We start from the raw sequence: 11,896 nt of genomic DNA on the forward strand, positions 1-11,896 counted from the left end.
CCGGCCGGGGGGGGGGGGAGGGGGTGTCCCTGGGTTCCCCTCAGCCCTGCCTGCACCCTTTAGCAGTCCGGGAGCCCTCAGGAGATGTCCGACTGCCGGCTTAGGCCCACTCCCCTAAGCCGGCAGTCGGACATCCTTAGCGCTGCTGCAGAGGTGGGAGAGGCTCCCGCTACTGCCACTGCGCTCGCCAGCCATCAGCCCGGCTTGTGGCTGAGTGGCACTCCCCCTGTGGGAGTGCACAGACCACCAGGGGGCAGGCCCTGCATTGAGTGTCTGCCCCCTGGTGGCCAGCGCACGTCATAGTGACCGATGGTTCCTCCGTTCGGTCATTTGCAAACTAGCGTTTTATTATATAGGATAATAAAAGTATAATATGCTAATTAGACCAACATCCTTCCGGATGAAGCAGGGGCTGTGAGGGAGGCCCAGTTCCAGGTGCCGGAGGGAAGCCCAGGTCCCGGGTGCCAGAGGGCAGCTGATACCAGCAGCTGGGGGAAGGAAGGCCTACTCTTGCATGAATTTCGTGCATCGGGCCTCTAGTCTATCAATAATGACTAATGCCTGCATCAAGGGGAATGGACTGTTTCAGAAACCTGTGTACGGAGGTCTTGTGGGTCTGTGTGAAGAATGAATGTCATGAAGTCGATTTCAGTGAGAAAAGAGATTTTTAATCCTGCAAGTACAACCTCGAGTAAAGACTTTCTCCCTTTCCGAATGCATCGATACAGGTCAGGAGATAAGACAGCATGAAGGAAAAACCAAAGTTCCAGCTTGAGTGCTTGTGGCTTGTAACAGGTTCCACTCAGGTGGGGAAACTGAGTTCTCATTATAAAATCAAGTGGAAACTTTGTGTTAAAGTAACGAAGGAGGAGAAAAATCTTGGACTACACCCCTGTCACCACTTTGCTCTGTTTTAACCTACTTTTGACTAGATAGCACGTGGTGTAGAAAGATAGCAGCCTCGGAAACATCTTTATAGCAATCTTTTAAAACTACAATTTGAAACATTAATTTATCACAAGGAGCTATACCAGATGCATAGCCCTTTATGCCAAGGTAATTATAGAATAAAATCACTTGCAGAACACAGGCCAACCACCAAATGTAGATAATGGAATATTACAGTGTTAAGATACACGCAAAATGTCTAGGGAACAAAGTCAAGAACCCACAGACTATCTTAGCTATTACACAACTGAGATTTCAGTTTTATTCTGGGATTTTACTTGAAAAGAAAGCACCTCCCACAGAAGTTTGTTTCATTTCTACAACTGCTCGTTTTACTTCTCAAGACCTCCACTATGTTGACTTTCAAGTGATATGACAGAAAGTGAAATGAAATTTGAAACAAAGCTTGCCTCGATGTTTAACTTCACTGCAGGGCTCACAGCACACTGTACCCTTAAAGCAGTTACCAGCAGGAAGTAATGTACAGGTCACTAAAATGGGGCAGAGTCTCGGCCTTCCAGAACCTAGAATACATGGAGCATTCAAGGGAGGGGGTGGCTTTGTGTCCCACTCAACAGAACAAGTCAGAACCCTAACTCCTACCACGGGCATTCCAACCCCAAAGACTGGAAGGAACTAAAGAGCAGTCCAGGTTGCGGGGAAATTCTAATGGTGAGAGAGAAAGCAATATTATTCATTTTTCATTATTTAAAAAAAGCTACCACTACTAACATCTATATTTTTAAACGCTACATAATCTACTTATGGGTATTTTTTACCATGAACCCACACACAGAAACTCATCTGTTTACTTGAGTTAGTTAGTCGGGTCTTTAAATCCACTCAGCAAATCCAACTGCTCTACACTGTGCCCATCCCCACAAAGACTTCATAAAGTGAGGATAATCACAGTAAATAGTTTTTAGGGTTCAATAAGATAATACATTTGAAGGATATGGCATTGTGCATGAGAATTCCTGAGTCTCAAACCTTAGAAACGACCTCACTATTCCTACATAACCTCTATGATCTTACATATTTGTTTAACACCCAACTACTGCTCACTTAATACTTTTCTTAAAAACAAAAAAGTCATATCCACTGTGTTATCATCCTAAGCAACACTATCCTTGGAAGTCATGGAAAGATGCCTGCTATGTTTTCCTTAATCTGCATACAAATACAAAACTAGTAAACGAAGTGTCCACCTACACATCACCTCGCGCACCATCAGCACACATACACAAATGGAGCTACAGCCACACTGTGGGAAAGGGATTTAGTCCCAGGTGCTCTTTATAAAATTAAATGTATTGGGGTGACACTGGCTAATAAAATTATATAGGTTCCAGGTGTACAATAACACATCATCCGTAAATTGTATTGTGTGTTCACCACCCTAAGCCAAGTCTCCTCCATCACTATTTATCATCCCCCTTTACCTTATCCTACTCCTCTCATTCCCCTTTTTCTCTGGTAATCACCATACCATTGTCTATGAGGGTTTTTTTTGCTTAATCCTTTCACCTTTTTATCCAGCCCCCTTATCCCCTCCTCTCTGAAAGCTGTCAGCATGTTCTTTGTATCTATGAATCTATTTCTATTTTGTTAGTTCATTAGATTCCACATATGAGTGAGATCATATGATATTTGTCTTTCTCTGACTGGCTTATTTCACTTAGCATAATACTCTCCAGGTCACTCCATGATGTTGCAAATGGTAAGACTTCCTTCTTTTTTTTACAGCCAAGTAGTATTCCATTGTGTAAATGTACCATCGCCATTTTATTTGCTTATCTACTTACTAGAGGTCCGGTGCACAAAATTCACGCACAGAGGGGTGGGGGGCCCTCAGCCCAGCCTGCACCCTCTCGCAATCCGGGACTGCTGGCTCCTAACCGCTCGCCTGCCTGCCTGCCTGCCTGATCACCCTTAACCACTCTGCCTGCCTGATCGCCCCTAACCACTCTGCCTGCCTGATCGCCCCTAACCACTCTGCCTGCCTGATCGCCCCTAACCACTCTGCCTGCCTGATCGCCCCTAACCACTCTGCCTGCCTGATCGCCCCTAACCACTCTGCCTGCCTGATCGCCCCTAACCACTCTGCCTGCCTGATCGCCCCTAACCACTCTGCCTGCCTGATCGCCCCTAACCACTCTGCATGCATGTCTGATGACCCCTAACCACTTGCCTGCCTGCCTGATTGCCCCTAACCACTCGCCTGCCTGCTTGATTGCCCCTAACTGCCTCTGCCTGCCTGCCTGATCACCCCTAACTGCCTCTGCTTCAGCCCCTGCCAAAGACGTCTGGAAGGTCATTTGGCTGTCTGGTCTAATTAGCATATTACGCTTTTATTATTATAGAGGCCCAGCACAAGAAATCACATGAGACCCCAGAGTTCCTGCTAGTGCACTAGCAGGAATTTGCACCTCCTGGTGACAGGTCGTTTGGTCATTAAAGCGTTATGGCCACTGGCCTTTTATAATATAGATAGGTACTTGGGCTGCTTCCAAATCTTGGCTACTGTAAATGAACATAGGGGTGCATATACCCTTTTGAATTAGTGTTTCGGGTTTCTTCGGATAAATTCCCAGAAGTGGGATCACCGAGTCATAAGACAGTTCCATTTTTAATTTTTTTAAGAAACTCCATACTGCTTTCCATAGTATAGTCTGAAATGCTTTAAGTCACAGTTAAGCAAACAGACTCAAAGAGCCACATAGTAAGTGGTGGTAGAGTCCAGACTAGAATCTAGGACAGTGATGGCGAACCTTTTGAGCTTGGCGTGTCAGCATTTTGAAAAACCCTAACTTAACTCTGGTGTCGTGTCACATATAGAAATTTTTTGATATTTGCAACCATAGTAAAACAAAGACTTATATTTTTGATATTTATTTTATATATTTAAATGCCATTTAACAAAGAAAAATCAACCAAAAAAATGAGTTCGCGTGTCACCTCTGACACGTGCGTCATAGGTTCGCCATCACTGATCTAGGACTTAGTCCTAACATGATGGTCCCACCAGAGTAGCATCTCCAGGTGGGTGAGCTACAGGGAGCTTAGAGACCCGGCCTCCAGAGTTCACGAGTGACCCTCAGCAGCTGGAAAGCCCTTTGCACACAACATAGTACCTGACAGCCTCTTCTCCAAGAACGGACCAGCTAAAATAAATCTGTATCCTTCATACTGCCAAAGATAAAACATCTCCTGAATCTGTTTCTCATTTTTAAAAAAAATATATTTTTATTGATTTCAGAGAGGAAGGGAGAGGGAGAGAGAGATAGAAACATCAATAATGAGAGAGAATCATTGATTGGCTGCCTCCTGCAAACCTCCAAATGGGGATCGAGCCTGCAACCCAGGCATGTGCCCTTGACCGGAATCGAACCTGGGACCCTTCGGTCCACAGTCCGATGCTCTATCTGCTGAGCCAAACCAGCTAGGACTGTTTCTCATTTTTTAAAAAAATGTATTTTATTGATTTTTTACAGAGAGGAAGGGAGAGGGATAGAGAGTTAGAAACATCGATGAGAGAGAAACATTGATCAGCTGCCTCCTGCCACTCCCCACTGGGTATGTGCCCACAACCAAGGCACATGCCCTTGACCGGAATCGAACCTGGGACCTTTGAGTCCGTAGGCTGACTCTCTATCCACTGAACCAAACCGGCCAGGGCTGCCTAATTTTTTTTGTGTGCATTCAAAGAATATACTAGATATTCTAAATTTTTTATCAAAATCTTATTAAAAGTTAAACAATATCTTCATTCATGTATTCAAAGTCAACATTAATTTTATTTTAACATTATGTTTTGTTCAAATTTTTTTTCTACTAGTATTTTTAATACAATCAGCAAACAATATGTCAAAGATGAAAACAAATGTAGTAAAGGTTTCCTTAAGTTTTTGAATATGTAACTTCATATACTTGCGATTCATAATTTTTTTCCTAAACAGCTGTAAAGCCAGCAAAAATGCCTTGGCAATTTTAGCATAGTTCCTAGGGTATTGGTTGGCACTCAAAGGGTTAAGGAGGCAGGTTTCCACCTCTGGGCTTTAGGCTGGCTTTGGAAACAGGCTGCAAGTTTCCATTACAATTGTTCCTGTGTTTTCCAGATGCCCAGAGCAGGTTTATTTTCCACACACTATCCACACACTATGCCACACAGCCCCCAGTAAGGGGAGAGAACATTATAAAGTTCCTGGCCCTTTGGGAGATGCCAATCCTGGTGAGTTTAGCTATGCATGCATTTGGCTAATAATAGCTAACTTTATTAAATTTTAATTATGTGCCAGGCACTGTGCCATATCCTGCAAACACACTATCTCAGTGAATCCTAGAAACGATTTACTATGATTATCCTCACTTTACACTGAAAGGAATAGAGGCTTACCCTCTGCTAAGTGGTAAGTAGGTGGTAGGGTTCAGACTCAAACCCAGACTGACTGCAGTCCGACGCTCTTAACCGATGCCCTACATACACTCGACTCTTCAAAGTCACACTGAAAAGAAGCATGAATTCTGTATACTCAATTTCTTACTAAGTGAGCTCATTCTTGCATCATGGAGGTCTAGAGAGTGAGTAGCTGTTGGTTGAGCGGTGTTTTGTGCACCTAAAGGTTGCTAGTTCAATTCCCAATCAGGGCACACACCTGGGTTTTGGGTTTGATCTCCAGGAAGGCAGCCAATGGATGCTTCTATCTCATCTCTTTCTCTCTCTCTCATTCATTCTCTATCTCATCTCTCTCTCTCTCTCTCTCTCTCTCTCTCTCTCTCCATGTCCTTGGGTGAGGATTTCTTTTTCATATATAAAAAAAGATTTATATATATACACACATATATATTTGGTCTTTGTCCCCAGTTTCAGTTAAAGCTCCTAAAATCCTTGGACCTTCTTACTCATAGGAGTGCCTTTTGTTATCCATCAGGACCACATGGAGCTGCTGCTAACATGTGACTCAGGGTGGTGGGCCCTTAGTTTCAGAGAGGGGCTGGCCACACCAGAAGGAGCAGGCACAGGATTAAAAGGTAGAAACTTTCAGTGCCACCTCCAGACCACAGGGGAGGGAAAGGTGGCTGGAGTTCAATAACCAGTTGCCAATGAATTAATCAACTATGCCTTCATACAGGAACTCAATGAAGCTGAACAAGGCTAGGGAGCTTTAGGGCCGGTGAACCATCCAGGTGCTGGGAGGCCAGCATGCCCAAAAGTGACCCGGAAGCTCTGTGCCCACAATCCCTACCCTGCCCTGCGCATCTCTCCCATTTGGCTGCTCCCAAGTTGTATACTTGAGAATGAAGCTGTAATCCTGCATATCATGCTGTCCTGAGTTGTAACACATGTTCTGGCAAATTATGCCCACACCCCCTGGGGTGGGGGTGGGGGGGTCACGGGAACCTTGCAGTCTGCAGGCAGTAGTGCAGGTAGCTTGGGGCTCCCCAATCCTGGCTTGTCTCTGAAGTGGGGCAACCCTGTGAGACTGAGTCATTAACTTGTGGTGTCAGCACTAACTCTAGGCAGTTCATGTCAGAACTGAACTGAACTGAATTACTGGACACTCAGCTGTGTCAGAGAATTGTTGGAATGACATAGTTAATAACCTCAAAGAAAGAGGTCCACATTAAAACCAACTTAACCAATGCCTTAGAAGTCACTTCCCTGCTTGGTTTAATCGTTAGGTTTACCACTCTCACTGATTCAGAGCCCTGCATGCCAGTTTCGGCACTTGCAGAACTCTGGCCTGATGGACATATCCACATTACCTGTTAAAATAACGTTTCTTTTAAAAGAAGACCAAAGAACTAATTTCGCCTGCTAAAGAGAACATGGGATGTTGTAGAAGTGTGAAGTTAATATGGGTTTTGTTTAGTTGATCATTTTAGCTGTGATTTATTTCACATTTATTATAGCTCTCCTGAGAGAATCGTGTGCCACCTCAACAGTTTACATGTAACTGTTCCCTGTGGATAGCAGGCATTATGAGATGACAAGACACGACCTGAGCATGAACTGAGGCAAATATGAACGGACTGACTCAAACTCGAATGGACCAGGGATATGACTTACCCTCGCTTACTAACTTCTGTCAAAAATCAAGTCAAAGGAGACAGATCTCTAAAGAGTTAGGCCAGTACTCCATAAGCTGATCTTAGTGACCAATCTGGTTAAAACAGCCTCTGTGTCCTGCAGGCATCCCTCCCCATCAGGAACACAAACTCCAGGCCCAGAAGAGCAGCTGCGGTCAGGGCCCTGATTACCCAGCACCACAGGCCCGCAGCTCCCTCCTCAAAAGGTATTCCCGCGCTGGGCCACCTTCTGGGCCTACTCCTTCCCCATCACTCTCCCCGCAGCAGGGGCCACTGTGAGCACTCTCCATCCACTTCCCGCTGGGCCCCGGGCAGTGCTCTTCACCCTATTCCAGTCCACAACACCTCCTCCTCCCCACAGAACCCCCTACTCACAGCCTCTAGAAAGGTCTTCAGACTATTCTCGTTCAGTGTTAGGAAACCCACAGCAAAATTCTCCTTACCACAGGCATCAGTTACAACCAACTGTTTCAAGTAAATGACTAGACAAGGGACTAGTTATTTCAAAGAAAAACTGATTAGGAGAAAAAAGAACCATAGAAATATTCTTTAAAATAGACAAAGAATAGTCACTCTTGCATTCCACTCATCTAGAAAAAGAAAGTGTCGAAGCTGGGAAATGCCTCCACTGAGGATCCGGGCTCCTAGCATGTCCTGATCCTGCGACTCGGACGCAGTGGCATTCCCAGCCTTCACCTCCTGTCTACAGAGCAGCCACTAGGCCAGCCGTGGGCAAACTACGGCCCGCGGGCGTTGGAAATGAATAAAACTAAAAAAAAAAAAAAAAGACCGTACCCTTTTATGTAATGATGTTTACTTTGAATTTATATTAGTTCACACAAACACTCCATCCATGCTTTTGTTCCGGCCCTCCGGTCCAGTTTAAGAACCCATTGTGGCCCTCGAGTCAAAAAGTTTGCCCACCCCTGCACTAGGCAGTCATTAAGTAGAGACAAAGCAAGTATTCAACGGAAAATAAATTTGCTTCAGATTTTAAAAAAGGAGGTGGCCATTGGAGTTATTTCCACAGGGTTTCCCTGCTCAGATTCCAGGGAAGATCACTGGAAGAGGAAGTATTCAACTTGGCATTTTGCAAAGGTATTCTGCACAGCAAGCCCCGCCAGGATAGCTGCAGAAGTTGGACTGATAAAGACTCAACTCCTATTTGAAGTCCCCTGTCCCTTTCAGCCAGGGCCTGGCGAGGAAGGCCAGCTGCTGGCCAGTCTCACCACCCTGACAGCCTCACGTGGCACAGGCTGGAGGCGGTGCAGGGAGTCTTCTCCAAAAGAACAGTAGTTTGTGACAAAACGTTAGCGTAAAGAACCACGATTACAGGCCAACCCCAAGGGTTCAATCAAACTCAAACTGAGTGCCAGCAGCGATGTGGGCGAAGCAGCGTAAATGAGAAGCCAAGTAACGCAGGGGCCCGATTCTAGTCCTGTGGCTGCCAGTTTCTTGTTGTGCAACTTAAAAAGCAAGTTTACTAACCTTTCTAGATTTCCATTTCCCTATTAACACATTTCGTACCGCTCAGGAGTTTTCTCGTGTTTCGCACGCCATCTGTTAAGGACCGCTCACGAGTGTTCTCTTTTTTCACGCCCATGGAAAAAGGAGCGAATCTAGATACTTATGTAAATTTTGTTTGGTCCCTCTTCATAGAGGAAAATGTTTTACGCAGTACCATACGTTAAAAAAGTACTAGGAACTTTAATTGTTTAATTGTTTTTGTAAATAAAAATGTTATAATTATTGAAAAACAACACCTAAAGTGCATTATGATGATTTAAATAACGTGCAGTTTGCCCAAAAACGTGTGGTCCCTGGCGTATGTCTTAGAGATTTCTATGCGGTATGCAATGTGTTAAATCAATGCTTTCAACCTGTTTTCAGTCTCAAAATACTGACATCTTAAGGGAAAAACCACTATAACAGAATATAAAGTAACTTTCACAGAGTAAAGCAAAATGTGATGTAATGGAAGGAAGACATCAAGCCCCCTTTCCCTACATACTCTAGCAATGACCCCTGAGAGGGGTCCCCATAGCCCAGTTTGAAAAAATAACACACTAGATATATTCTAAGATTCTTGGAGGGTCTTTCTCTGCTTCTTCCTAAACTGGAAGGAGAGGTGTTAACTGCATTCATTATACTTCAGTCTTGTTCAGAATCAAAATTATGGGTCACACACCAACCCACTTTAGGCGAACACTGCAGAGTCTAAACCAGGGGTGGGCAAACTTTTTGACTCGAGGGCCACAATGGGTTCTTAAACTGGACCGGAGGGCCGGAACAAAAGCATGGATGGAGTGTTTGTGTGAACTAATATAAATTCAAAGTAAACATCATTACATAAAAGGGTATGGTCTTTTTTTTTTTTTTAGTTTTATTCATTTCAAACGGGCCGGATCCGGCCCACGGGCCGTAGTTTGCCCACGGCTGGAAACCCTTCACCAACCAACAAGAGCTAAAAGCTATACCTACACGTTGCTGTCTTGAGAGAATGGATAAGGAGGCAAGTCTTTCTGACAGTCTCCTAGACTGAGGAAAGATTGGGGCAGTGGCTACAAAAAAGTGCTAAACATCTTCAAAAATGAGAAGTCCTACCCTGTGCAGTGTTGCTATAAGATCCTTGTCAGTCGTCATCACATCTGGTCGCCATCTACAGGCCTCAGTGACAGAATGATTTCCAGTCTCCAGGTCCTGGGGCTGAGCCCTCCAGCAGAGCAGGGCAGAACAGGAAATGGAAGAGGCTTCCCCAAACTGCAACCCAGGCTTCCATGCTGCAACCCAGCCCAAACCCAACAATCCAGCCCAGCTCACAGGACATCCAGAGCAGACCCAGCCCTCAGGACATCAGGGGAGTCATCAGCTCCCGGCCTGCCACGGCCCTGCAGTCAGGTGAGTGGGGTGCTGGCCGTAGGTGGCTTGTTCTGCCACAACAAAAGCAAATCATCACTCAAGACTGACTTACTGAGCTTACCTACTCTGATGTATGGGATTGCAGTAAGGTCTCATTCGCAACATTTTAAAGATGATTTGGCACTTTGCCCCTCCCATTTTCTACTTTCAACATCACAACTTCCAAGAATTAGAGTTTGAGCCACTTCCAACTTTTTCTCTTGTTATTTCATTAAATTAATGTTAAATTCTACTTTTTAGTCATTCGTTAGTTAAATGGTCGGTGTGGTGGTAATCTCCTTGTTCCCCAAAAGAAATAAGACCCTCCATTACCTAGAAAAACAGACACAGAACTAGTGAAACTTGATTTGAATTCAAAGGCACTAACTCAATTAAAATCCAGTTCTACTGTGCAGCAGCTTCAGGATATGCAGGAAGAATTGACCAGGTTCACTGGTATCAACATCTGTAAACAGACACAAAAGGCCAGTGTAAGTTATCAAGAGCTGGGGACAGGGGGGTTAACGTGTAATTACCATGGTTTCCATCTGAGTAACCCCTCTCCCCTCACACCAACTGGTGGCAGCCAGTGTGCAGTGAGCTGTCCACACCGTGGCACAGCTACCACAATAGCAGCAGAGCCCGAGGAACTTCAGACCTCCAATGCCACGCAAATACCCACACTCCAAGTGGCATCTGCTGGCCTGCTTTTCAGCAGTTTGTCCAAAAGCCCCCAAAGTGTAAGAAACAAATTCACTGGTAACCTAGATTAGCCAGCCCGGCTCCGAGGTTCTAAGTTCCTTTAGATTTGTGGAGTCTTCTCAAAGCACAGTTAGTGGCCAATGTAGGAAGCAATGGAGTCTCCAGCATTCGAGTCCCTTCCTACCCATCCTCCCACTTCAGAAATAAGAAAAGAGCCACCAGTCTCCAACTGGCTGATGACACCTCGCCTGCAGGATATCTTCACACCTGAGTGATAATAAACCACTGCAATGAAGATGAACAGAGGACAGTCTAATCATCTATTGGCTAGAGCAGTGGTTCTCAACCTGTGGGTCGCGACCCCTTTGGGGGTCAAACGAGCCTTTCACAGGGGTCGCCTAAGGCCATCGGAAAACACATATATAATTACATATTGTTTTTGTGATTAATCACTATGCTTTAATTATGTTCAATTTGTAACAATGAAATTGGGGGTCACCACAACATGAGGAACTGTATTAAAGGGTCGTGGCATTAGGAAGGTTGAGAACCACTGGGCTAGAGCATTTGTAGTCTAGCATTAGGACACAAAGTCAAAAATTCTGTAACCCCGGCCAAAGCCAAATTATCTATGTACGAGAATCACAAAGGCATTCTCCCTTCCTCTGAGCTACTCTGCAGGACAGAGGGGGGATCTATTGTTTGCCTCACTCCAGCTGTGCACTCTGGTCGCTTGCTGGCTAACTAAGACTTTCTTTTTGCCTTCAAATTGGAATTTAGTAATTCAGTACCAGGCTCTATTCCAGTGATGGCGAACCTATGACACGCGTGTCAGAGGTGACACGCGAACTCATTTTTTTGGTTGATTTTTCTTTGTTAAATGGCATTTAAATATATAAAATAAATATCAAAAATATAAGTCTTTGTTTTACTATGGTTGCAAATATCAAAAAATTTCTATATGTGACACGGCACCAGAGTTAAGTTAGGGTTTTTCAAAATGCTGACACGCCGAGCTCAAAAGGTTTGCCATCACTGCTCTATTCCATCCCCTTCAGGAACCCCAAGACTGCCCAGGAATCTCTATTCAAGTTCTGACAGTTTACCTACCCATGTTACTAAAGTACTAGAACAGGGGTGGGCAACCCCTGGCACGCGTGCCAAACATGGCACGCCAGTAACTTTTGCTGGCAGGCGAAACCCTCTCTTATAATCTTCCATTTACAATTTTTTTCTTAATATCGACTTTTTTATTTTT

At 44.7% G+C, this 11,896-nt stretch overlaps 1 protein-coding gene across 2 annotated transcripts in view; it reads right to left on the reverse strand.

Annotated features, from left to right (window-relative positions):
* DCUN1D3 (DCN1, defective in cullin neddylation 1, domain containing 3) overlaps positions 1-11,896 on the reverse strand; it is a 40,662-nt gene that overhangs the window by 24,984 nt on the left and 3,782 nt on the right. The window contains exon 2 of one of the 2 annotated variants that reach the window (XM_014535837.1): positions 10,325-10,402. The exons of the other annotated variant lie outside the window; for it this stretch is intronic. The gene's annotated coding sequence lies outside the window, so the exon portion shown is untranslated. The remainder of the gene's footprint in view (positions 1-10,324; positions 10,403-11,896) is intronic. 2 annotated transcript variants of the gene reach the window in all.

The sequence above is a fragment of the Myotis brandtii genome, unplaced genomic scaffold (genome assembly GCF_000412655.1).
Source record: "Myotis brandtii unplaced genomic scaffold, ASM41265v1 scaffold152, whole genome shotgun sequence".
Classification (NCBI taxonomy): domain Eukaryota; kingdom Metazoa; phylum Chordata; class Mammalia; order Chiroptera; family Vespertilionidae; genus Myotis; species Myotis brandtii.